The following is a 27593-nucleotide window of genomic DNA, read 5'->3' as shown; positions in this document are numbered from 1 at the left end:
AGAGCTAATCAATGAATTTGGTAAAGTAGCAGGATACAAAATTAATGCACAGAAATCTCTGGCATTCCTATACACTAATGATGAAAAATCTGAAAGTGAAATCAAGAAAACACTCCCATTTACTATTGCAACAAAAAGAATAAAATATCTAGGAATAAACCTACCTAAGGAGACAAAAGACCTGTATGCAGAAAATTATAAGACACTGATGAAAGAAACTAAAGATGATACAAATAGATGGAGAGATATACCATGTTCTTGGATTGGAAGAATCAACACTGTGAGAATGACTATACTACCCAAAGCAATCTACAGATTCAGTGCAATCCCTATCAAACTACCAATGGCATTTTTCACAGAACTAGAACAAAAAATTTCACAATTCGTATGGAAACACAAAAGACCCCGAATAGCCAAAGCAATCTTGAGAATGAAAAATGGAGCTGGAGGAATCAGGCTCCCTGACTTCAGACTATACTACAAAGCTACAGTAATCAAGACAGTATGATACTGGCACAAAAACAGAAAGATAGATCAATGGAACAGGATAGAAAGCCCGGAGATAAACCCATGCACATATTGTCACCTTTATCTTTGATAAAGGAGGCAGGAATGTACAGTGTAGAAAGGAGGGCCTCTTCAGTAAGTGGTGCTGGGAAAACTGGACAGATACATGTAAAAGTATGAGATTAGATCACTCCCTAACACCATACACAAAAATAAGCTCAAAATGGATTAAAGACCTAAATGTAAGGCCAGAAACTATCAAACTCTTAGAGGAAAACATAGGCAGAGCACTGTATGACATAAATCACAGCAAGATCCTTTTGACCCACCTCCTAGAGAAATGGAAATAAAAATAAACAAATGGGACCTAATGAAACTTCAAAGCTTTTGCACAGCAAAGAAAACCATAAACAAGACAACCCTCAGAATGGGAGAAAATATTTGCAAATGAAGCAACTGACAAGGGATGAATCTCCAAAATTTTTAAGCAGCTCATGCAGCTGAATAACAAAAAAACAAACAACCCAATCCAAAAATGGGCAGAAGACATAAACAGACATTTCTCCAAAGAAGATATACAGACTGCCAACAAACACATGAAAGAATGCTCAACATCATTAATCATTAGAGAAATGCAAATCAAAACTACAATGAGATATCATCTCACACCAGTCAGAATGGCCATCATCAAAAAATATAGAAACAATAAATGCTGGAGAGGGTGTGGAGAAAAGGGAACCCTCTTGCACTGTTGGTGGGAACGTAAATTGATACAGCCACTGTGGAGAACAGTATGGAGGTTCCTTAAAATACTACAAATAGAACTACCATATGACCCAGCAATCCCACTACTGGGCATATACCCTGAGAAAACCATAATTCAAAAAGAGTCATGTACCAAAATGTTCATTGCAGCTCTATTTACAATAGCCCGGAGATGGAAACAACCTAAGTGTCCATCATCGGATGATTGGATAAAGAAGACATGGCACATATATACAATGGAATATTACCCAGCCATAAAAAGAAACGAAATTGAGCTATTTTTAATGAGGTGGATAGACCTAGAGTCTGTCATACAGAGTGAAGTAAGTCAGAAAGAGAGAAACAAATACCGTATGCTAACACATATATATGGAATTTAAGAAAAAAAAATGTCATGAAGAACCTAGGGGTAAGACAGGAATAAAGACACAGACCTACTAGAGAATGGACTTGAGGATATGGGGAGGAGGAAGGGTAAGCTGTGACAAAGCGAGAGTGAGGCATGGACATATATACACTACCAAACGTAAGGTAGATAGCTAGTGGGAAGCAGCCGCATAGCACAGGGAGATCAGCTCGGAGCTTTGTGACCGCCTGGAGGGGTGGGATAGGGAGGGTGGGAGGGAGGGAGACGCAAGAGGGAAGAGATATGGGAACATATGTATATGTATAACTGATTCACTTTGTTATTAAGCAGAAACTAACACACCATTGTAAAGCAATTATACTCCAATAAAGATGTAAAAATAAATAAATAAATAAAAAATAAAGTGCGGCAAATCCATAGAGACAGAAAGCAGTTTAGTGGTTGCGAGGGGATTTGGGGAAGGGCCAAAGGGGAGTGAGTGAGTGCTTTGTGGGTTTGGAGTTTTCAGATTTGGGGTGACAAGAAAGTTCTGAAACTAGACAGTGATAGTTGCACAATATTGTGCATGTATTTAATGCCCTTACTCTGTACACTCAAGTGGCTAAAATGGGAACTTTATAGTCAAGTAAACCAGGCGGGTGATGAGGTCCTGGTTCCAGGTAAGATGGAGTAAGCATACTTCACTCTGTCTCCCCCGCGCAGTGCAACTATAAAATCTAGATAAGAAGGAAATCTTGCCATTTGCAACACAGTGGATGGACATTGCGAGTAGTATGCCATATGAAATAATTCAGGCAGAGAAAGACAAATACTGTATGATTTCACTTGTATGATTTCACTTATATATGGAATCTAAAAAACAAAACAAAAAAGGAAACAAAACAAAGCTCATAGATACAGAGAACATATTGGTGGTTATCAGAGGGGGACTGGATTGGGGTGGGTGGAAAAAATGGGTGAAGTGGGGTAAATTGTAATGTGACAGATGGTAACTAGATACAGTATGTTGATTATTTTGTAGTTTATACAATAATCAAATAACTATGTTTTACACCTGAAACTAATATAATGTTGTTCACCAATTTTACCTCAATAAAAAGTAAAATGTTGAAAAAAAAATCTAGATAGAATGCATGACACAACTATGAAGGGTCTCTGAAAATTAAATAGTAGCAGGTGGAGCAGAGAAGCAGACCAGAATACTGGATAAGCGGTGAGTTCCTCCCCGTTCTCTCGTCAGTATCCCCTGGCATGGATTCACAGCAGCCTAGAGCCCAGAACTGGGCACCCACACACAGACACAGAGAGACGCCCAACAGTCTGAGGGTGAGAAACCTCCTCTATGATCTGAGAAGCTGTGGTCCCAGGAGATGGGGCAACCCTCTGTTAATTTTTTTCTTTCCTCTTGCTGCTTGGCCCCAAATTGTAGGCTCAGTAGCAGAAACATATGAACAGGGTTAAAAAGCACCAGCTTTCTGGCTGGTGGACCAAAAAGGGAGCCCTAGGAAACCAAATCCAAAACAAAACAAAAAATTTGAGATTTCTAGAGAGGAAAGAGTTTGGGAAAATGACTTCATGCACTACTTTCATGAACTCTGGACACACCCCTGAACTTAGATGTGTGTGCATGTGACCCTAAATAGGTACCATAGACTTTGAGAACTGAACTGAATAGACTACTGCTCAGGTTCCAGACTGGCCACTGGGATGCACACATATGAGATCCAAAGCAAAGGCTTTGAAAGCAGAACTGATATTGGAAACAAAACCATAGAAGGAAGGTAGAAACTTTCAGCCTAAATCCAACTGGGTTGATTGCCTGGTAAAGCAAAAGTATCAACCATTTCCATAGGATTTAAACAAGACCGAGAGGGACTTCCCTGGTGGTCCAGTGGTTAAGACTCCGTGCTCCCAATGCAGGGGGCCAGGGTTCGATCCCTCGTAGGGGAACTAGATCCCCATGCCACACCTAAAAGATCCCACGTGCCGCAATTAAGACCGGTACAGCCAAATAAATAAATAAATATTAAAAAAAAAAAAAAAACAAGACCCAGAATCTCATAACATAATATTCAACATACCCAGGGTGCAACCAAAATTACTCGGCATAGAAAAAGGAAAATCTAAACTTACATGGGGAAAGACAGTCACAGACACCAACACTGAGATGACATGGATGCTGGAATTATCAAATACAGATTTTAAGTAGCTATTATAAAAATGCTCCAACAAGTAAGGGCAGAAACAGTTAAAACTAATTAAAAAAATAGACAGTACTGGCAAAGAGATAGAAGACATAAAGAGGAACCAAATGTAAATTTTAGAACTGTAAAAATCAATAACCCAAATTAAAAAAAAAATAAAATTGCTGAAAAAGTTTAAATGTAGAATAGAGATAGCAGGAGGGCACTCAATGAATTTGAGTACATATCAGTAAAAAGTATCCAAAATAAAGAGGGAAAAAAAAAAAAAGAAAAAGAAACTCAAGGACTTGTAACAACAGCAGAAAGTATAACATTCATGTCACTGGAATTCTAGAATAAAGATAAATTCTAGAATAAAGAAATCTAGAATAAAGTTCACTGCAGATAATTATTTGAGGAAATCACGGCTGATAACTCCCCACATTTGGCAAAAGATATAAACCCACAAATTCAACAAGTTCAGCAAACCCTAAGGAGGTAAACCCAAAGAAACTCACATCCAGATATAATCTGGGCGGGGGTGGGGGCTTTGGAAACAGAGACAAATGATGCAATATTGTAAGAGAGTAAAAAACGATTTAAATAACTGTGGATTTCTCACTTAAATAAACAAAAACCAGGGAGTCAGGAAGGAGGTGGCACGCATTTTTTTTTAAAATTGGGGTAGAGTTGCTTTACAATGTTGTGTTAGCTGCTGCTGTACAGCAAAGTAAATCAGCTATATGCTGGATAGCAGAAGGAACTCTACACACGATTTTTAAGTGCTAAATTCAACCCAGAATTCTAATTCCAATGAAAATATCCTTTAGAAATGAAGATGAAATATTAAGGAAACTAAGAAAATTCTTTGCCAACAGAACTACTCTGAAATAATTGCTACAAGAATTGCCAGGCAAAGGGAATATAATGCCAGAAAGAAACTTGGAATATCAAGGATAAAGGAAGAGCAAAGGAAATGGTAAATATATGGGTAAATATGAATATAATAGACTAGTGTACCCCTTTGAGTTCTTTCAAATATGTTTAATGGTTGAAAACAAATTACAAAATTGTCTAACTCGGTTCTAAATGTATGTATATGCAACACGCAAGATGAACACAGCGTAAAGAGAGGAGGGTAAGGGACATATATGGCAATAAGGTTTCCACATCCCAATTGTAATGGTAAAAATTGATTCTAGATAGACTGAGAGAAGTATATGTAATATAATCCATAGAGTAACCACTTAAAAAATTAATACTACAAAAATGGATATACCCCAAGACAGATGATGTTAGAATAATTGGATGTCTCTATGCAAAACAAAAACAAACAAGCGAAACACCTTGATCTAAACCTCACACTTTACACAAAAATTAACTCAAAACGGACCACATATCTACATGTAAAACATAAAACTGAATGGGAGATGCAAGTAAAGAGGGATGGCAATACTTTTTCCTGCACAGCATCCATATTCTAGTAACATTGTCCATATTCTACTAACAATATCCAGCTTCTCCTTTGGGGCCATGTTCCTGCCCAATGCCATAAATTCTTTGTGAATTGGATGTCAACTCTACCATACTCTACTGCTGCATAATAGAACCTACACCTGCCATCACCTCTTTGTTTAGAAATCAACTCAGTAACACCCACATCTTCTGGGTAAGGTGGCAGGTGCCCTCCTCTTCTTTCCCTAGAGGTCATCAAGTGCAAATAGCCAGTTATGCAAGATGGGCTGAGTCCTATCACGGGACTGTGGTCGTCACACCACAATCCAAGCAGGATGTAATGATGCTCTGAAGGCTAAGTTATTGCTAAACCTAATGACGTTCTTAAAAAGATTCCCCATCACCATTATGGGAGAGGTTCAGAAGAGGCACCTGTAACTCCTCGTCATCTGTTATGAAGAAAGACTCTTCCTATGTACTCTTTAAAAGCCAGCCTTGAAAATTATCTTAAATGTACACTTTACTAAATGCCATTTCATTTGGAAACTAGCATGTGATATTTTTTTTCTCCCATGGCACTAATGCACAAAACCAATATATTTTATAGCCTAAATGAAAAAAAAAAGGGACAGTGGGAAGTCTGATGCTGCTCCTTTAAGATGCTCCCAGAGAATCAAATACCACTCTCGATAGGGCTGCCAAGTAAGCACTTATGAAAGGTTAGACACTGAAGCAATAATCTCCAGCATGAGGCCCTTTGCTCTCCTGGTTGAACGAGATGTTTAATAGCAGGGATTCATCTTCCCCCATCTCCTATCTTCATCTAGTCAACAGGGCCACAGAATCTTTCTCAGACTCAGCCTTTTTCATCTTCTCCTGACTTTGAGCTCTCTCTTATCAGTTCTTTCTGCTTTATCCTGACCTTATTACAAGTATTTCCCCTCCCACACATCAGACTGGATCTTCAAGGGAAAGAACTGAGTCTTATTCAGCTTTCTTTTTCTAGAGATTAGGATAATGTTTGGAATCCATTTATTTGTTTTCCCATCCACCATTTGTCCCTCCATATATTCAACAAATATATACATATATACACACACACACACACACACACACACACATATATATGTGTATATATATATATATATATATATATATATATATATATATATATCACTGTCTGGATGTCAGACATTGTTCTAGGCACTGGGAATACAATAGCAAAGAATACTTCCAAAACTCGTTGTGTAAGCAGGAAAAATGATGAGTTAATTGACGAGTACAATACAGAGAACATTTGCTACAGTGAAAGTAAAAGATGTGCTAAGGGCACATAGAAGGGACAACAACCTTGTCTTAGAGAGTTGAAAAAAGATGTTAGTAGTTTTTGTTTGTTTTTTTAGAAAATGTATCCAGAAAAAGAATGAAAAAAATTATTTCAAGGAGAGAGGGAAATGTGTGAAAATCCCAGTGGGATTATACAAGTGCAAGTCATTCAATGTGGTGGAAGAGACAAGAGCAAGAGGAAACTGGCAAGAGATTAACTTGAATTGGGAAAAGTAGGAGTCAGAGAAATAAGAAGACACACAATAAATGAATGGATAAATAGATATGTATGTTGTCTTGTTTGTAATAATAGAACGTTGGAAATTCCAGTTCTCAGGACAGCTATGAATTATTCAGAAGAGCACCAAAGAAGTCTAACAGCATAGAACTCAGTAAATCAAATCAACTGGTACCTCTGTACCTTTCTCGGATTTGCCATTTTCGTAATCGTTATAAATTCTTCCAAAATAAGATGGCATTGTCCTATAAAAGCATGCTTCAAAGTACCCAGGGTGAGTGCTACCGTTTGCCTTTTCCTTGATGCATTTCAGGATTATCGCATACATCTGACATGTGTACTCTGAGTTCCTACTATCTGACTAATACTGTGCTAATGGAAGGGGATGCAGGTGTAAATGATACCCAGCGCCTTTCCTAAAACAATCTCAAAGACAAGGGAAGAGAGAGGAATAAGGTGAAGATTATAATGCAGGGTCATAAGTGTGATAATAAGGGAAAACATAGGATACCCCAGGCACCCAAAGGAGAGGGGCACCGACCCAGCCTGTTGGGTGGGGAAAAAAGTGGAGGGAGGTGTCAGTCAGGTGTTTTAGGAGATGGAGCCCTTGGTCTAACCCTTACTGGATGAGTAAGAGTTGGGTGGGCTGACCTACTCAAGGATTTGAGAAGATGAAATTGCAAACAGCACAGTTAAAGGTAGAACAAAGTAAGGGAGATGATACTGGGGGCGGGGGGGGGGGGTGAGTAGGGAAAGCACATTAATATCATAACACCTTTATATGTTGCTCGATTTTAATTATACTGGCAGGAAAATAATGATTTTAATCATTTTAAAGCAAAACACATTTCACATTAATAGTAGTTAAAATTTATCTGGTGTTTACAACATGCCAGAAAATGTGCTAAATGCTTTTCAGGAAGACCTCAGTTAATGCTGACCAGTTGGTGAGTAGGCAGGATCCTTAGCTCCATTTTACAGATGGGGAAACTGAGGTCCAGAGAGATGAAGTGATTTCCTGAAGTCATAAAGCTAGGAAGTATCAGAGAGGGAATTACTATCTAGAGGGCTCGAGTCAAGTCCCCCTCTGAATCACTGCAGCACACAGCTCCCAGTGCCAAGGAAACCAACCCAAACCACAGATACCCACCCTCCGATCTGCACCTCATTTGTCTTTAGCAGGTGCTTTTTTTGCTGACTGTTTACATGCTTGTGGTTTTGCAACAAAACATGAAATGACTGTGATGTCTGGCTAAATAAATGCATAGATCTACACACTCGGATTCTTGTGGTTAGATTGGGTTTAGACTGGGTTTAGAGTGGAACACTTTCCACCAAATTAAATTTCTCCAGTAACAACCCACTGGTCCTTTTGCAGATGGAGTTTTCTCCACAGTGAAGATTGGAGGCTCAGGCATCAGACTGCCTGAGACCAATCATGGTGCATCGTCTACATGACATTAGCCACACTGTAAAATCTCTCTGTTCTCAATTTCCCCATCTGTATAATGGGGATAACATGGTGCCTACCTAGTATCTAATTTTGTTGTGAGCTCAAAATAAGATAACCTATATAAAGTACTAAGCAAAGCACCTGGCATATTTAATTCAACAAATACTAGAAACTGCTATTAATATTCATGTGAGAGTGGGGGGGGGATGGGGGCGTTTGTTTCAGACAGAACACTAGACCAAACAATTCGGGTTTAAATCCTGGCTTTACTCCCCATAGGCCATGTGAATTTGGCTGAAGTAATGACACTTTTTGAGTTTCTGATTCCTTTAAAAAAAAAAAATGAGGACAATAGCTGGCTTGAAATTTTGAAAGGTTTGATATTATCCTTTTGCAATGGGTGGGTAAATAGGTCCTCCTAAGCCCCATGGATGAGTGGTAAATTGCTACCACCTGTGGAGGGCAGTGGGCAGCTATCATGACACAGAATGTGCATTTCCTTCCATTCAATGGGGAAGGAAGGGCAGTGCTTTTCATAGCACAGAACTGGAACTTCAGAATATCAGTATCCATCAGTGCTGGTTAAATAAATTGTGGTTCCTCTATAACAGGGGTGGGAAAACTTGTTCTGTAAAGAGCCAAATAGTAAATATTTTTGGCTTTGGGGCCATAGTGTCTCTGTCTCTACTACCCCAATTCAACCCTGCCATTGTGGCAGGAAAGCAGCCATAAACGATGTGTAAACAAATGGCTGCAGCTGTGTTTCAATAAAACTTTATTTACAGAAATAGCTGGTGGGCCAGATTTGGCTTGTGGCCATAATTTTCCAACCCTTGATCTACACTATGGAATACTATGGGTTCATTAGAAATGTACTGAAACAGATACACACTACTATATATAAAATAGATAAACAGCAAGGACCTACTGTATAGCACAGGGAACTATATGCTGATCACTTAATATCTTCTAATAACCTATAATGGAAAATAATTTGAAAAAGAACATATATATTAGATATATATGATAACTGAATCACTCGGCTAGACATCTGAAATTAACACAACATTGTAAATCAACTATATTTTTTTCAATTTAAAAAAAAGAAATTTACTCCTATGGAAGGGGTGCTCATGAGAGAATGAACAAAACAAAGAAAGTTGAACTGCTTTTTAAAATACAATCCAATGTTTGTTTAAAACCTGTACGTATGCACATGTGTGCATATATCCATTCATACCTGGAAAAAGTATGGCATGATAAACACCAAACTGCAAACAAAAGCATGCAAATTATGTCCTAGGAATGAGAATAATAATGGGGACCAGGTAGTAGTGAAGCTTTTTCTCACTTTTAACCTTAGTTCAACTTCTTGCAATGAGCGTGCACTGCTTTTCTAAATCAAATGAACAGTAGTCATAATAATACCTTTTAAAAAGCTGAGAGTTAAAAGCATTTTTGAATGATTAAATGAGAAATTGCATGTACAGCATCAAATCCAGGTCTGACCTGGCACAGGGTGGGTACTCATTTAATGGTCACTATAAATAACTCCCCAGAGCACCAAAAGAGTTACAAATTGGGAAAAGTTCAACTCCAAATTTTCCGGGACATTATGTATTTTAGTGTAGACTCTCTTCAGTAGGAAAGTATAAAACAAGGAGAAAGGTTGATCTGCCCACCCTACTTCTGGGTTCTGATATAAAATGTTTATTAGAGATCTGAGTTTATGAAGACCTGAAATCCCTGAATATAATCCAAGTCATCATATGATTGTAATAAAGCCCACTACTTTCTTCCAACTGCATCCTACAGTGAAGTGTGTCCTCTGATTCAAAGAAAACAGGATCGTTTATGTCAGATAAGCAAATATAGATCCCATTACTTGTTCTGGCTGTTGTTTCTTTTTGGTCTAAGGGAGAAAATATAGTGCCTGAAAGTAGTAAGTGCTTAGACTTCAGAAGAGGAAGTGAGGAATAATCAACTGCAAAAATGAAAACAAAAAGCCACAACAGTGAGTCAGGTCAGCCATGATTAATTAACTCGATTCAGACTCGTGCCGTATTATTGAAGAAAATGCACTTGAGAGAACTTGGGGGATCCACTCATCTTCTCCCCAGACATTTTTATTTTAACCTTGGGGAAAACCAGAATCTGCTACTAAAATCTCATCTGATTTTGTAAAGGTGCCAGATTTGGAGGGGAGCCAAAGGGGGTCGGGAGAACGGGGAAAGAGCTTGGCAAGGCTGAATACTAGTTGGAAAAGAAAAATCATTGGTTTGGTGTTATATGTAAACATGAACAGATAAACCCAAAGACTGAAAGCTCTAACATATTTAACTGATGGCCAGCAGTGCTTAGGGGTAATTTATTGAGCATGTCATGAACATCTCAAACTACTTAGTATTTTTAGCACTTAAATGACTTATGTATGGTATATGTCAGACACTACACAACTGTGAGTGAGCACTGCGTCTCCTGCTGTTCCCTGTAAAACCATATCGTTTGATGCTGTTGGTACTTATCACAAGAGACCCACTGTTCCAGATGTAAGTCACTAGGGAGAGTCAAGTGTTGGCTATCTGATTAAAGGGATGTCAGAGGTCAGGATGCCCGCAGAACTGGAGCGAACCTCAAATAACAGGTTTTAAAGAGCAGTTTTCTTTGGAGGATATGCTTTTTGCACTTGCTGTGCCATGAACCCACTTGTTAAATACCCCATTAGCAACAGAACAAGTCCCCCAGATCTGGGACAAAGCTGTGCAGGCAGACGGATTCCACAGACAAACACCAAGCAAGAGGTGGCAGCACAAGCGGCACCTGGCATGGATCCCCTTCAGCTTCCCGCATCCATCTGCTTCCTGCAAGGATGCAGTCTCTTGGAGTTGTTAATTTCAGGCCTGATGCTGGTCTTGAAGTGAAAGGGCAGCCCCTGGCCACGAAGAGCCCGGCTGGCCCGATACATGTATGCACGTTTACAGGTGAAACCAGCTAAATATCTTTGCATCTGATAACTTGCAAGGTGGGGGAGACATACTGCCTATTATTTATTCTAATAATAAACCATTACCCCAGGCATATTTTTATTCTCCAGATTTAATAAGGTATTTTGTGAACCAAGGCAGAGGAGGGAGGGAGAAAACAATTGCGGTTATTACGAAGATGATTTCTATTTGTTTCAGCTGCAGAAGCAATCACCATTCCTTCCTTCATAATCAAGGGTTATAATTGCTCCCCCATCTCCACCCCAATCCCTTGCTCAGTCCAAGAAAATTTGAACACTCACTGAAATGTCCTGAGGAACTAAAAGGGCTTGGCATGCTTCCCTGAACCAGTCTCCTGGGACCATCATTACCTTATAGCCAGAGAACTCTGATTATATAGCATGGGGCTCTCAACTCAGATTTTCCCATCATGCGCCTCTCCACATCCAGAGGTGAGAAAGAGTGGGGAGGGCCAGGTGGGTTATTTACATACCATTTGCATATCTCCGCTTAGATGGAATATATGTTCTCAAGACATTTTTAAATTAAGATGTTTTAACTGGACTTTGTTTTCCCCTTCTGGTTAGATGTTGCAAAACTCTGGTGATAATTTTTTCAGAAGTTGATATTTTTATCATCTGCAACCCAATTAAATAGATTCAGCAGAGATACACAGGCCACAGCCTTATCTGGGCAGTTATCCTGATCAGGTTAATTGAAAGACATTTGAGAGGCATCTTATGTTAAGAGGAAAAACTCTAAAAGCCAGACTTCTAAGGTTCATATCTCAAGTTGCCTGCTACTTATTAGCTTAGGAACCTTGAACAAATTCCTCAGCTGGGCCTCACCCCAAAGGGTCATCACAGGATTTGAATGAGTTAATATTTGCGAAGCAATCAGAACATCCAACAGAAAGCACTGCTTAAGTGTCTTTTTAATGCAAGAAAGTGCATTTAATCCAAAGTCTGTTTGCTGTTGTTATTTGTTCTTTTTATAAATTGACAATGGACCGGGCCTGCCCAGCTCTGTGCTTAGATGCAGGGTGGATGATACCACGGTGGTAGAAAAATAAAGGTGGTGAAAAGCTGCTGATATTTCTGGAAGTTCTGTGCTGCGACCTTAAAAGTTCACTCTACAGACCGTAGAGTATGTCAACAGAAATAAATCATGTGACAACCACTGTACTATCAGAAAGAACTGTACTATAGTGAGGTGAACTAAGTCCCATTGAACCAATTTTCCAGACAAGGAAATAGGGACATAAGTGACTTTCCAGTGGAAGGCAGCCCAGGCTGGCTCTCTAAGCCACACTGCCTTCTGCATTTAAAGAAATCTTTACATAGCTGTAGAGGTCTTTTCCATTCCTGATCTGTGACTTTACAAAATGTCATCATTTAAGAAATGGGAACAATCCTGTAGCTGGAGAAGCTTGAGGAGTATTCATTTTCTAATTTTCCAGTTCAGTTGTCTGAAAGGGTTGCCTGGGTGGTGGTTGTTATTGTTGCTCTGTGTGTGTGTGTGTGTGTGTGTGTGTGTGTGTGTGTGCGCACGCGTGTGCGCGCCATGTGTGTGTGCTCACACCCTTCCTGGAAACCTTAACAGAAGGAGAGCTGGAAGACAAATGCTTCATGAAAAATGAGCTCTTGAAACCCTAAACTTAATCTTTACTGAAAGAACTAGCTTCACAGAAGTTCTGAAACAATGAGGAGGCATTCATGTAAATTGCAGGCAATGGAAGAGGAAAATCTAGGTCATCTGGCTGTTTGCTTTGTCATCATCAGTATTAATTAGACACTGGAAGTAATAACTGAACTTGGAGAGCTCTTCAGATTTAAAATAATAATAATAATAAACCAACAGAGCACAGCTTTACCTTCGGAAAGAAAATATTTTCACAAGTAGAGTTCTGAAAGAACCTGAGTGAAAAAAAAAAACCTTGCAATTAAATTCTGCAAATGTGCCCTGAGGTAATCCCAGGGGAGGTCTTATTTGTACTTAATATTCAAATAAATATTCTTTTTGTGTGCCGCACATTTGATAGGGTGCATTTAATTTAATTTGAGTGTATAACGTAATCAGCATTGTGAGGGACAATCACAGGGAACAGCAGAACCCTTTAATTAGGGTAAAGGGGCCACAGCTCCACATTGGAGGGGGCGATCGCGCCCGAGGAAGGACAAGCAAAGAGCAGAATCCCAAGCACGGTTTTCCCCCGGAGTGTCCTGATGTTCAAGGTGGTGTCCGAGGGACCAGCAGCATTGGCATTAATTGCAAGCTGATTAGAAATGCATCCCAGACTCTGCCCACCAGACCAACTGAATCAGAATCTGGGTTTTCCGAGACCCTAGGTGATTCCTGTGCACATTAAATCTAAAGGAGTACTGAGGTCAAGGGTCCTCACTGCAGGGCAGGGGCATCTCTCTTCCTTTGGCCCCTAACAAGGAGGGCCCTCTAGCAGCTGTGCTCCCGTATCTTCACAGATGCTGGGTACCAAAAGGCTGCCAGGGGACGTCTCTCCAGATGTTTCCTGGAAGGTAAAGCCACAGGGCTCTCCAGGCAGCCTCATCTGCTCCTCCCTCTTTCTGGCCAACTTTCTGAAGGGTCCTCAAGGTGGTCACAGTCTTTCATCCAGCTGGAGCCCAGCAAGGAGGCGGAGGAGGAAAGAAGGGGCTCAGCGTCTCTCATCTTCACCCCCAGACTCCTGGAGGGTTTATTATTCCTGACTTCAGCCCAGCTCCTCCAGCATCACGCACGATCTCGCTTTCTGCCTGCTTCGTCCCATATTCACTGTCTTGTGTGTTAGGTAGTCTCATTATTATGATCCCTTTTAATAGACGACAGAACGGAGGTTTAGAGAGGCTACACTACATATCCTGAGTTAGGAAAAAGCAGAGCCAGAAGTCCGACCCAGACCCACCTGAAGCCAGAGCTTCCTCGTCCACTGTGCGCCCCCCACCAAACTCCCTGACCATCCCACAATGGAGAGAAGTCAATGAATTCATAAAATGTCTAATACAGCACCTTCCAGTTGTTCAATACTGACCCAAGCCCCACCCCAGCCTCCCTTCCTCATCTGCTTCCTTTTCTTCTGTTACGTGCAATCCTTCCGTTGGGACCAGTTCTGCGTCTTTACAGTTGCCATTAGTGTATCTCCCACTATGACCCTCTGCGTCCTCATGCTAAGGTTGACTTAAAGAAAATTCACATTTCACACTGTATTCAGGTTCTCAGGGAAGAGCTGGTGTGAGGGTGTAACCCCTAAGTTCAACACGGTCGTCGTGCTATTGGAACCTGCTGACTCCACTGCCCACATGCTTCCCATCAACACAGACTCACTTCCTGACTCACGTCGCCCGAGGATAGGAGAGGGTAGGTGCTCTTTCCCATCTTCTGAAGACAAGGGCAGTGAACAATCTGTGCACAGCAGGTGCGCATGCTCTTTTTGCAGAACTGAATTCTGACGATTCCTTGTTATTCCTGTTGACTCGCATTATCTTTCCAATTGGAGTGGTTCTCCCACTAGCCAAGAACAGCCTCCTTCTCCAAAGGTGCTCTTAGCTACAGCACTTAGAGACCTTGGAAGTTGGACAAGGATTAAGAAAGAGGCTACACCTTGTGCCCAGAGACATCAAAAGCATTTTCAGTTCAACTGGACCCAAGTTGGGGTCCCTCAAGGAGGATAAAAGGAAAATTCACCACCAACAACAAAAAAGCCGGTGAAATTCAAGGATAGAGCTACTTAACAATGAACAATTTGTTCTTTGGAATTATTGGAGAATATCATCTCTAATTCCATCAAGGAATAATGAGAGGGCTTGGGAAGGGGGAGAAATAATGCTCCTTTAGCAGATCTAATATATATGTTTTAAAAAGCTTTAGACGGTAGGTGTTCCCAAACAGGAGTTGGCCAATTTGCAATTTGCTCCTGACTCTGGATTGTAATCTTTTCTTTTAAAGACAAATTAGGATTGATTAAAAAAATAGTAAAACCATCCGATTCTAATGGGGACCAAGAGGAAGAGACATCGTGGCCATCCAGAGCTTGCTGGCAGCCACAAGAGGACCAAAGCACATGCAAAGAAAGGAGAGTCGGTTTCCTTCCCTGGACTTGAGCGAAGCTAGGAAGCCATGCTAACGTCAATAATGAGCACCTTAAATAATGAGGAAGCCCGTCCAGTCAACTTGGCTGAAACCTTGCTTAGCAGCCACTGGCAGCGCTACTGGAAGAGAGGAAAGCCTCTGTAATTACACTAATGAGGAAGAGATGGATTGCAGGTCACCACGGATGAGGTGGCGGGGTTCCACGGGTGTCAGGTAGGCAAGCAGGGACCACCACGGCCAGACGGGACACAAGCTGTCTGCGTTCTCTGGGCAGAGTGGGTAATACGTGGGATGATGTTTGGGAGCCCAAAGAAGAATGTTATAAACAATCATGATAATCAGCATTTATTAAGTGACATGTACTGAACTGGGGGCTTTGTATGCATTATCTCATCACAGTGAATCATCTCATATGCCTGCTGAGGCTGGTATTATTTTTATCCCAGTTTGTGGCACAGAGAGGTTAAGCAACCTGCCCAAGTTGACACTGTAAGTAAATGGCAGAGCCAGAGTTTGAGGCCAGGCAGCAAGGCTTAGGGTCCACTTTCTTAATCACTAGGTCTTCCTGCCTCTCTGCCTTTAAAGTTGTAGCCACGTCCTTGAAACACAGCTGCCAGTCACTTTCTCTCCACTCACTTTGTCAACTATGGCGTCACCCTGACTACAGCTCTGGAAGAGGCAGCATCATAGCTCATAGACCATGTCATTCTTCTGTTCCCACCAGACAAGCTGGACCAAATAGGTTCTCTTTCTGCGGCACCACGCTGCTCCACCCCCATCATCCTATCCCTTGAGTATTTTTTTTCAAGGATAGATACACATATTTCCTTGACTCTTCCTCAAATGACAAGGATTGGAGTCCTTTTCCTATCCTGATCATTTCCTCTAAGATAAAGGGAAACTCCCCCTCTGTAAAGTCAGAGGTAAGCGTAAGTCCCGGACCTGCCACTTGATCCTTGGACCTTGACTATGCCCATAACTTTCTACAGGGGGTTGAATAGCATCCCCCCAAACTCATGCTCACCCAGGACCTGAGAATGTGACCTTATTTGGAAACAGGGTCCTTGCAGATGTAATTAAGTTAAGAATAGAGAGGAAATCATAGTAGATTAGGGTGGGCCCTAGATCCAATGAGAGCATCCACATAAGAGACAGAAAAAGGACACACAGGGAGAAGGCCATGTGACAAGAGAGGCAGAGATTGGAGCGATGCCGCCACAAGCCAAGGGATTCCAGGAGCCACCAGAAGCTGGAAGAGGCCAGGAAGGTCCTCCCCTAGAGATCTCAAAGGGAACATGGCCCTGCTGACACCTGGATTTCAAACTTCCAGCCTCCAGGACTGTGAGAGAATAAATTCCTGTTGTGTGAAGCCACCTAGTTTGTGATCATTTGTTATGGCAGCCCCAGGAAACTGATACGTTGGCTATGCCTCATGTTCTCATCTGTGAAATGGGTGTGAAAGTCACGACCTCAATGGACAGAAGCACCCCACATCATACCATCCCCGAAACCGAACAGCAGCCTTCTCTGTCTTCATCCAGATGTTCAGAAAAATGCCACCAGGACAGACCTGGGCTCAAAGCTCACTGGAGTCACTCAGTTCCAAACCACCAAGGCGTTATGGACCGATCTACTGATTGTGCCTCTCAGCTACCAATCTATCAATAACTTGTGACTTCTCTACCTCCTTTTCTGAATCTCCACCTCATCATCCTCCACCTTGCCCAAAAGGGGTCACATACGTGTCCCACAAAGGTCTCCTTGTTGACCCTCCTGGTTAACTTCATATATAATGTGTCTACCACATGCTCTAAACCTACCATTTCAGGGAGAAATGGTGTGTGCTGGGTCTGGGTTATCCTAAATAAATTGATACACAAATCTTGTTATCATGCTTTCCTCTGCAATGAACTCACAAACCATGCTTCTCATGACCTTCTGACACCTGAGTGCAGGATTTATGAGACGCTACCAGCCTCTGGTTTATAGGGTCCACCAGCCTCCTTCCATCTGTTCTGAAAACTGCAATGATATCTGATATTTCTTCATTTCCAATCTCATGCCCTTCTGCTTTTTGCCACACATTCTCAATGATAGCTGTTGATCTTGTGTCCAAGTTATTCTATTGTCTTTGGATATGAGTCTCAATAAAAATACTTAGGTTTGTTGAGAGCTAACACTCTCCTAAGATAGTTTCAACAATACCAACTCCATCACCCCACCAAAGTTGATTCCGTCCTGAATGAAGAGGATTTTTCATGACGAAAAGGATACGAACCAATGAAGAGTTTTGTTTTTTCTATGTGATGCATTAAGATTCTTCTATCAGCCTCTGTTAGCCTGGTGATCTCTTTCTGCCTCTGTTTGATCAGCTTTTAGATTTTAGATTATTCTGTTTTACCCTGATGTTATTAGCAACCCTTAGTTAAGTTCATTTGGAGGTTGGGCTACCAAACAGCTGGCTGATGTCATTTAAACATATGGATGAGGAAACTGAGGCTTAGATTATACACTTTTCCACAAACACATAGCTGCGATCATAGAGCTGGGATCATACTCAGATCCGATTGGTGATAGAATCTTCTCTCATTAGCCTCTGCCGTGTGGCTTTCTTTGTTAATTGCAAACTTTGGGATAGTCTAAGTGTTCCATATTCCCATCACCAAGCCCCACACTCCTCTTAGATTTTCTAGGTTGATCAAGTCCCGTGATACTTCACAGTTGGTTCACATTTTCCAAGAAACACAAAAGCATGCAAACATCCTTTGGGAGTCTTTCATAAATAGAAGTCACAAGGATGTTTGGTTGAATTTTCTAAAAGATGGGAGTCCCTTATTGTGATTAAATGAAGAGCTTAAGATGATCAAGCATCAGTGAGAAAAATTCCACCGCATCCAACTCCAGCCTTACACTGAGGCAGAGCAATTTTATAGCAGTCCATTCCCACCCAGAGACAGCACAGACAGCACTGACTTCTCATTTGCCAATTTGATTAGAAAAGGGCTAACACGCAGAGCCAGCCCTGTCTATTAGATGGAGAGCTGGACTAATGAATCTTGGAAATGGAGAAGTCTGTCTATCCTTCTTCAAATCTGTAAGCCAATTATCATATTGGATCTTGACTTCCAATATTTCTGCAGGCTTCTAGGCAGTGAAACTGTGCCAAGCAACAGGCAAATGAGAAGTCAGGGCTGCGGACACCATTTCTGTGCTGGAGATTAAATAAAGCTTGTCCTTTCTTTCTTCCTTCCTTCCTCTCTCTCTTCCTTCCTGACTTTCCCTCCCTCCCTCCCTCTTTCTTTCTTTCTTCATCTCCTCTCCCTCTTTCCCTCTTTTTTTCCTTCCTTCCCTTTTTTTCTTTTTCTGCATCTTTAACACCCCAAAATGCAGTCTATAGGTTACAAAGATGAAGGGAAAGAGATCTATCCGTTTTCCTGGTAAAATCAAATAATTTCACTATTTCTTTTTTCATCTGGAAACCTGCTTTGCCATGTCTTTTGAAAGCTAAATTCTGAAAGGTGGGCTTCAGGCATTAAGTTCTAGCATGCTTGATCTCTGCTTGGGTTTATCTAAGTACATTAGTCTTGGTTAGAGGACAAAAAAACTAAGCATAAGAGGAAGTTGAGTGGAGACATTTAGAGAAAAAACTCTGGAGTTTTTTCTTGGGTTTGAAACCTGGCTTTTCCACTTACTCGTTGCCTGACCTTGGTTAAGTTACTTAACCAATTCCACCTCTAGTACTGCATCTGAAAAAAAAGGAATATCTACGTTGTCTATTATTGGGTTTCTATTGGGCATATATGAGTTTATATCTAAAAAGCACTTTGAGCAGTTCCTGGCACAGAGACAGTATTATATAAAGTTTTTAAAATAAAATAGACATAGTTAACTTATTCAGAGAGATGATTCATCCTCTCTATTCATTTCCTTGATTATTAATTGAACACATACTTATGAAAGTTGTTTAGGAGAGAGGAGTTGGAGAATCAGTGTCCCAACAACCCTCGGGCTTGCTCAGCAAGTGTCCCGCTGCCCAGAGAGAGCAGCATGGTATGGGCTGGGGCTGCAGGACCGCTAGACCTCTGGCCCCGCTCCGTCCAGGGGCAGGGCGGCTCACACTCCAGGCCTGAGAAGGGCCAGCGGCTGACCTGGCCGCCCCTGTACCAGCAGGCAAAGCACACTTCGCTCTAGGCAAATCCTTCCCTCGCAACTAGAAGATTGTAACATCTGGAGCAGCAGCTGCCACGTGTCAACTTTCTCTAAACCTGATTTAAAGGTAATACGTGCCCTCTGGCAACAGGAAGATGGGGCCTGAGAACAGAGGGGCAGGGAGAGAGCCCACAGGCACAAAGGGCCACTCTACCTGAGAGGTTCGAGTATTTCTATTTGATGGGTCAGCCTGCCCTAGCCCGGGGGGATCCAGGCTTTTCTGTCTTCTCTGCATCTCCATGCATAAATGCCACAACAGCTCCAAGGAGAGGGAGAGGGACAGAGGTTTGCGAGGGTGTGTGTGTGTGTGAGAGAGAGAGAGTCAGAGACAGAGAGGGAGAAGATCTGAGGTCTCTTGGAGGTGTTGGGGAGAGGAAAGAACAGGAAAAGAGTCGACATATTCAGACATATAAGGGCTGCCCCCAACTGCCTTTTAGTCATTTAATTCTGCAATTTTGAAAAGTAAAGCAAACTCCTTTGTAAAATCGTTTTGTCATGGGCACACAAATTAAAGTACTAATTACAACACATGAGACATGGCCTGGCGGCAATTCACAGGCCTGGGAGTCAAGAAGGGGGAAGATGAAACATCAGCCTTAAACGCTGGCCTTGCGCCTCCCACGAAAGGAGAGTCTTCGGGTTCCTTACAAGGATCCCCAGAAGATGGGTTTTAGGGAGACCCGACCCAGTGGGAGGGCATCTTGCTGGCACCCTGAGCTTTGGCTGAGTCCTGCGAAAATAACAAGCTCCGGGCTCTGCACAGAGGGAATCGGATCCAAGCCCCAGGGCTCGCGTCCGCTGGTGCCTGTGGCGTTTCACCTTAGACCTGGCTCTCTCTGCCAAGCAAGGCTGGGGCTCCCCACAGGGGCTCAGGGGTCCACAGGCCCCTGCAGCCAGGACGGATCCTCTCTCTTCAAACAGCTTCTGGTTGCAGGGTCTGTGAACCCCAGCGTGGCCTGGGGCCGCTTTAGGATGTGGTCGCTCCAGTTCAAATCCCTGGAGCGCCATCTGCTGGCCAAGTCCTACTAGTACGGAGGAGCCCCTGGACGCAGAGGCACAGATACTGCCCCTAGAGCCAAGCACTCCACGGGACCTCAGAGGAGGCGCCACCTTCCCTCCCAGTCTCCCCAGTGCAGGCCGCTTCTCCTTGGCTGCGGGCCTGGGAAGCATGCGACTGTAAATCTAAGGCTCTGGGACCTGGTCCCATCTCTTCCTTTAGTCCCATCTCTTCCTTTACTGTAAAGGATGGGCTTCTGGCTGTCCCATCCCCTCTCTGGGCCTCAGATTCCTCCTCTATAAAGCGTGGAGGTGGACAGGGCAATTTCCAAGGGTCCTTTGAACTTTGGATTTCTGTGAGGTGTGACTTCAGATGTGAAAACCAGCTTGGCTGAAGGCCAGCAGGGTCCAGGAGAAAATTGCAGGGCACGACTCTGAACTCAACCTTGAATCCACTGCTTCAAAGGCTTAACAACAAGGGAGGGACAAGGCACTGGCCAACTTGTCCAGGAGTTTTTGCACGAGGGCCTCTAATTATTGCCTATTATTTTAAAAAATGCATGAGAGAGAAGCTATGGATTATAAATTCATGGTAGATTATGTTTTAATGTTCCCCAAACAGAATAATAATTGCTAAAACTGCTTTGGGTATCAAGCTTCATTGCACTGAACTGCACTCCAAGAATTATTATTTTAAAAAATCGCTTATGGTACCAAGATGGTACAATGACACAGAACTAGACTCTCCATGGCAGTCTCTGTTGGAGCCATCATATCCCCATGTGCTAATGTCCGGGGCAGGATACGAGAGCCAGTGTTGTAAATTAAGGTGCAATTTGTAAATGCTTCATTAATATTTATCAAATGATTATTAGATGCTTTTACAACCTTTGATAAGATATTATAAAGCATATCATTAAAATGCATTAGAAGCACATTCTTAGCAAGCCACACCACAGCCCGCTGTTAGGAAATGCCTGGTTTTATGATCCTCTTCCTAAAGCCTTTTCCAAGATATGATTATCATGAGGACACAGAAACTTAAGTGGCTGCCCTATCAAAACATCCCCTGGGATGGTGACAGATATCACCCCCATGGGCATCAGAAACAGTGAGTCTTCCTTTTTGTCAACTGCCTTTCCAAATGCTATGGTTTAGATCCAGCAGAAAACACCTACAGGGATAAGAGATTTCACCTCTGGATGATTAAAATTGGCAGCCTACAGTTCTGTGTTGAGAAGGATTCTGAGGCTCTATTTGAGAGCTAAGTGGAAAAGAATACAGTGATCAATAAGTGATGCCTGTTGTGTGCACTGTATTTGCAAGTGTCATTGTAGAGCTTGTAACACCCATCTGTGATCTAGGAAAAGGGAGATAATCTAGTCAGAAGGGTTGCAAGACATAATGGGAGATGTCCATTCTGAAGGTCGTTATTTCTATTTTGGTTGCCTCATATACACATGTCCGTGAAAGAAGGCATGAAAGAGGAAAGTATCTTCTAAAGATTATGTATGGAAAGAGGGATAGAGAATAGATCTCCATTCCTTCAGCATCAAAAGGTCTTCCTTCTGTGGCCCAATAATATCTCATTCATTTCTTGAAGACCATTAAGCCCTTCCTTCAGCAGTTTCCCACTGTGTGTTTCTTGGACTCACCAAGGCCTTTCCTACCTCAGTGCCTTTGCACAGGCTGGTCTTTTTGCTCAGAGTTCCTTTACCTTTCTTTTTTGAATGGGATGCCTTCTTATTTTTCTAACCTCAAATGAAATACCCCCTCTTGCCAGAGCATTTCACTGCCCATCTTGCCTCTGGCCTGACTGTGTTTATTTCATGACAAAGAGTGGAGACTCAAGATTCAGAAGGTGGGGTTTGAGCCCTAGTTCTGCAGCTTCCTAGCTGTGTGCACTCTGGGGCCAGTCACTCACCTTCTCTGCCCTTTACCTTCCTGGGGTGTAAATAGGGAGGATAAGAACAGGACCATCTCATAGAGTAAATGAGCTCATATACAAAGAGCATGAAGAAAGTGCTGGGCACATAGAAAGTACTCAGTGAGTACTCGTTATTCTCATTTTGCCTACTTAACTATGTGGGTTTTTTTGTTTTATTTTCTGCTTTCCTCTGCTACATGTCAGCCCTATGGGGGCATGGGCCCCATACATCCAGAACCTACCAGAGTGTCTGGCTCATAACAGTTGCCCAATAAATATTAGTTGAATTTGCCACCAGAGGCTTCTCTAGGGTTATAATGAGTGAGGCATAGTTTCTGCCCTCCTCGGGCATCCGGGCTATGAAGAAAAAAAAGAAGCATAACATTTCAATTCAACCTCATAAGCTCAAGGAGAGAGGGGTGGTCTGGTGGGACAAATCCTCTGGGTCAGGGAAACCTGAGTTTGAAAACTGTCTCTGCCACTTCTAAGAATGTGACCTTGAGCAAGTTATTCCATTGCTCCAGCTTCCGTTTGGATAATAAAAAATACCTTCAAGAATTATATATATATATATATATATATATATATACACATATACATATACAGGTAGACTTCAGAGATAATTTCGGGTTCATTTCAGAGCACCATGATAAAGCAAATATTGCAATAAAGTGCATCACATGAATTTTTCTGGTATCCTGGTGCCTATAAAAGTTATGTCTACCCTATGCTATCCTCTATTAAATGTGTAACAGCATTATGTCTAAAAAACAATGTAATACTCAATATTAAAATACCTTATTGCTAATAAATGTGCACTGTCATCTGAGTCTTCAGCAAGTCATAGGAGAAACATCAAAGGTCACTGATCACAGGTCAACAGAACAAATAACTAATAATGAAAAAGTTTGAAATTGTGTGAGAATTACCAAAACGTGACACACAAGCATGAAGTGGCAAATGCTGTTGGAAAAATGGCACCAATAGACTTGCTCGACACAGGATAGCCACAAACCTTCAGTTTGTAAAAAAATTGGAAGCACAATAAAGCAAAATGCAATGCAACGAGTTCTGCCTGTATATATATCTGGAACATAGTAATTGCTCAATCAATCGAAGGTACTACACTATTACTAACTTTTGAATGTTATTTTCGCTATTTACAGGAGGCTGGGTGAATACTATGGTGGACACTGAATCCAGCCTGTGCAAATAACCAATGTACATGTCCTTAAAGTGAAGGAATCAGACTCAGATGCGGCCACAGGGTCCTGGAAGGTCTCCAGACCGCTCAGAAAGCATCCCTGCTTTTCTACAGAACACTTTGCACTGCCACCAGCTGATTCAAGCCTTCAGGAAGGATGCCCATTGGTGCCTTAAGGGACCCTGCCAGCCTGGAGTTCTGTCACTGCCTGGAGCTTCCCCTGGGCTCCTGGCCCAGGGCCTCCTGGGGATCCCCTGGCCACTGAGACCTTATGGGTTTGGGAGAGGTGCTCTAGGCCCTTCCCTTGCCTGGCAGAGCAGCAGGGGAGAGAGCTGTGGACCAGCTGCCTCCTTCCATCCTTTGACCCACGAGACTTCCTTCTTGCCCCTGCAACAAATACACACATGCATGGTCCAGGCCGCAGGGAGCTCTCTCCTACATCACAGTGCTGTTCCGGAGCTGAAGGCTGTGGGCACCATATTCTCAGCAGGGCTTCTTAGCACGGCTTTGGGATTTGAAAGATCTAGTTTGAATCCTATCTTTGCCACTTTCTAGCCACCTGACTTCACTTAAGTTGTGATACTTAGCTCCCTTTAAGCCTCTTTTTTGTTTTCAGCTTTTTAAAAATAAGGATAATGTAAGGGTAGCACCCATACAATTTAAAATGGCCATTTTATATTATATCTATGTACTATATTACCAATATACATGCACTTAGCACATGCCTGACATGTTCAAAGTATTTTAAAATATTAGCTATTACCGTATTTATCATTTTTATCAAGGCGGCACCATTTGATCAAAACAGTCATCCATTCGTACGACAAACCATGGTCTGACCCACAAGCCCCCATCACAGGAAAAAAAAAAACAACTGACATACTGCTGTGGACAATTGTTATTAACCAAGTGTGATAAAGGGGCATTTTCTTTTGTTTTGCTTTGTGATTCTGTGATTCTAGGTGCTCAAGCCCCAGAAGGAAAATCCAGTATGCTAAAGGAACCTGAGTACAGGAGAAAAGGCAAGGCAGGAGAAGCATTTAAGTCTGTTAATCATATTCATTCACGTTTTCATTTCATTCATCACGGACCATTCCTTCCTACCACCTCCTCCCCACGTGGGTGACACTCGAGCTGCATGGGCCTGTGGGAAAGTCACCTACCAGGGTTGGCAGGTGAAGAAGAGAGATCCGTGGTGTGGTCAGGCCTCTGTGGCCCTAGCCAAAGATATTTTAGAGTGAAATTCAAGGTAAAAGCTAAACCAAGGGGCCCCAGGTGGTAACCAAGAAAGATGGGAGCCAAAGCAGTACCTGCTGCAAAAGATGAGCCATTCAGCTGACATCCAGCTAATAAGGTTCTGCTACCCATTCATGCACTTGTTCGTACATTTTTTCTAAGAATATTAAGCTCTCACTAAAACCAGGCAGTGTGGTAGATATTGGAGAACAGTAACAATGCAGTTAGGAAGGTGGAGATTTCAAGGAGCTATGGTTTTGGGAAAGATGGATGTTTTCTTCCTCCTCTGCCTCTTCCTTTTGTAATGTGACCACATGGGCTGTATCCCATTACATTTCCTTTTCTACTTGTTTACTCTTTAGGTGGACATCTCTGATCTTCTGTTTGCTTTGATAAAACACAGATAAATTCTCCCACATTCCCTTTTCTTTTTATTCATATATGGGTATGTGTGTGTGTGTGTGTGTATGTCTAGATTTACAGAAGAGCTGTAAAATAGTACAGCAAGTTCCTATGTACCCTACACCTGGCCTGAGAAATGACAGTGTGTGACAAATACTCTGGCAGGAGAAGTGGTGATTCTAGAAGAAGATATTGAAGGTTCATCTAACATAGTCTAGAAAGCATCATAGGGGGCTTCCTGGAGGAAGTAGCCTTTCATCAGCGAAAAGAAACAAGAGAAGGTGTCAGCCAGAGGAGAGTGAAGACTGTTCCAGGTGGAGCAAACAAAATGTCCGAAGGCTGGGAGGTGAGAGACAACAAGGCTTATTTGGAACAGTCAAGAGAAGGTCAGTATTGCTGCACCATAGACTGCGAGGTGGAGGTGGCAGCTGAATAGACTCCAGTAGTTCAGGATTGATGGGAACTAACGTATAGGAATTTCCTTTTCTGAGCTACACCTGCTGGGCAAAGCCCATAAAGATGTGATATTTGGATCTGAGCATCCCTTCTTTGCATAAGATCCACTTCTTCTCTGGCTAACGTCATGCCCTTCCCAGAAATGAGTTAGCCTGGACTCACAGCTCTGATCATGTAATTCCAACTATAAAATGATTGAATATGCAAAGCACATCTCACAGAATCAGGAGGACTGGGGGTCAGGGTGGCAGACAAGGATGCTTTTGAGACCCTAACAAAAGCTATTAAATCTCTCAGGGGGGAAAATACACACAGCATGAGCCCTCTCTCTCTCTCTCTCTCTCTTTCCCTCTCTCCCTCCCCCCTTCCGCCAATACACTTTCAAAAAGTCCATGAAACTCAGTTAAAAGGTCCTATTCCAAAGAATTCATTTCATACAAAAACTTAGGACCCTTTTAATCCAAAGCATCAACATGTCCCCAACTTACCTGCCTCTTCCTTAAGCAACAGAATAACAACCATAACAACATAACAAAACCTAAATGAAGTAAATGCACCAAATTACATTATTTCATAGCTCTCTTCCATACAAGGAAAAGGAATGCATATGAGGGCAGAGGAGAGTGTTTACGACAACAGTTTTATACAAAATAACATCACGTGTACTAGGAAATCCTCTACACTAAGAGAATGGGTGTGATTTTCAAGTTCATCAAGTATCATCACCTCTTATTTTTCATACCCATACTCACACCCCTCCACATACACACACAGACATTTGAAAACACCTAGGAAACCAGGAACAGTCCCTCCAGTTCTGAACAAGAGTACGCTTTAATTTAGAAGCATTGTCCACATCTCCAAAACAGGATCAGTTAAGACGACACATGTAAATACATACACACATGAACATAGACACATATACACAATTACACCCAAAGGCGCATCCAGAAAGGAGAGGCTCACTCTTACTGGGGTTGACTTAAAGCAATCCTAGACTTAGAGCTTCCACGGAAGGTAAAAATCTCACCTGAAATGTTAGAAATCCCCTTGCAAGAAAAGGTAGCTGAGGAAACACCTAGAGTGAGGGCCAGTAAGAGAGAGCTTCCCTTCTCAATGTGGCTGCAGGTTTGGCACGAGCCACCAAGGGATGGAAATTCAGCAAGGGTTCAGGTGGATTCCCAAGCAAGTGGGCTTCATTCCATGAGTCCTAGATGCTCAGAGAGATGGGTGGGTGCCCACGCAGGCCGGCTGGAGGAGCTAGCAGGGCCTGTCTTCAAATGGGAATGACAACCCCCGACTGGCACTTGGGAAAATTTCACTCTCTGAATGCGAAATGTGCCTGAAGAGGGGCAGGGTGCACATCTAATTCTCCCATCACGGGAGGTTTGCAAACATGGCATCTTGGCAAATTTATTTCCTGCCTCACTTTCTTCTTACAAAGCCTCTGAGACTCCAAATCATAAATAAATAAATAAAACACATTTAAAAAGAAAAAAAAGAAGGAGAAAACAACCATGTTCCTCTCCCAGAGGGTTATAATTCATCAGTATTTGTTTGGAAGTCAGCCTGTCGCAGGGCTGTGAAAAGGTGAAGAGACAGCTATGGAGCATATAGAAAAGGAAAAAGCTTTCCCCGCCAAGGTCAAGTATATATCAGCCGTGAGACAAAGCAACACTCATTTCAACCCAAGGCCACAATGTACCTTGACCCCAGCCTCATGAAAACAACAATTTGCAGTCGTCTATAAAACACTTCCTCTCCTTTCTCTGTTCCGTTGGCTT

The 27593-nt window shown here is 42.2% G+C and overlaps 1 protein-coding gene across 10 annotated transcripts in view; it reads right to left on the bottom strand.

Moving 5' to 3' along the window:
- RBFOX1 (RNA binding fox-1 homolog 1) overlaps nucleotides 1-27593 on the bottom strand; it is a 1483287-nt gene that overhangs the window by 622339 nt on the left and 833355 nt on the right. The gene's annotated exons all lie outside the window — the stretch shown is intronic.

The sequence above is a fragment of the Delphinus delphis genome, chromosome 15 (genome assembly GCF_949987515.2).
Source record: "Delphinus delphis chromosome 15, mDelDel1.2, whole genome shotgun sequence".
In the NCBI taxonomy this organism is placed as follows: domain Eukaryota; kingdom Metazoa; phylum Chordata; class Mammalia; order Artiodactyla; family Delphinidae; genus Delphinus; species Delphinus delphis.
This window is presented reverse-complemented; position numbering and strand designations above follow the sequence as displayed.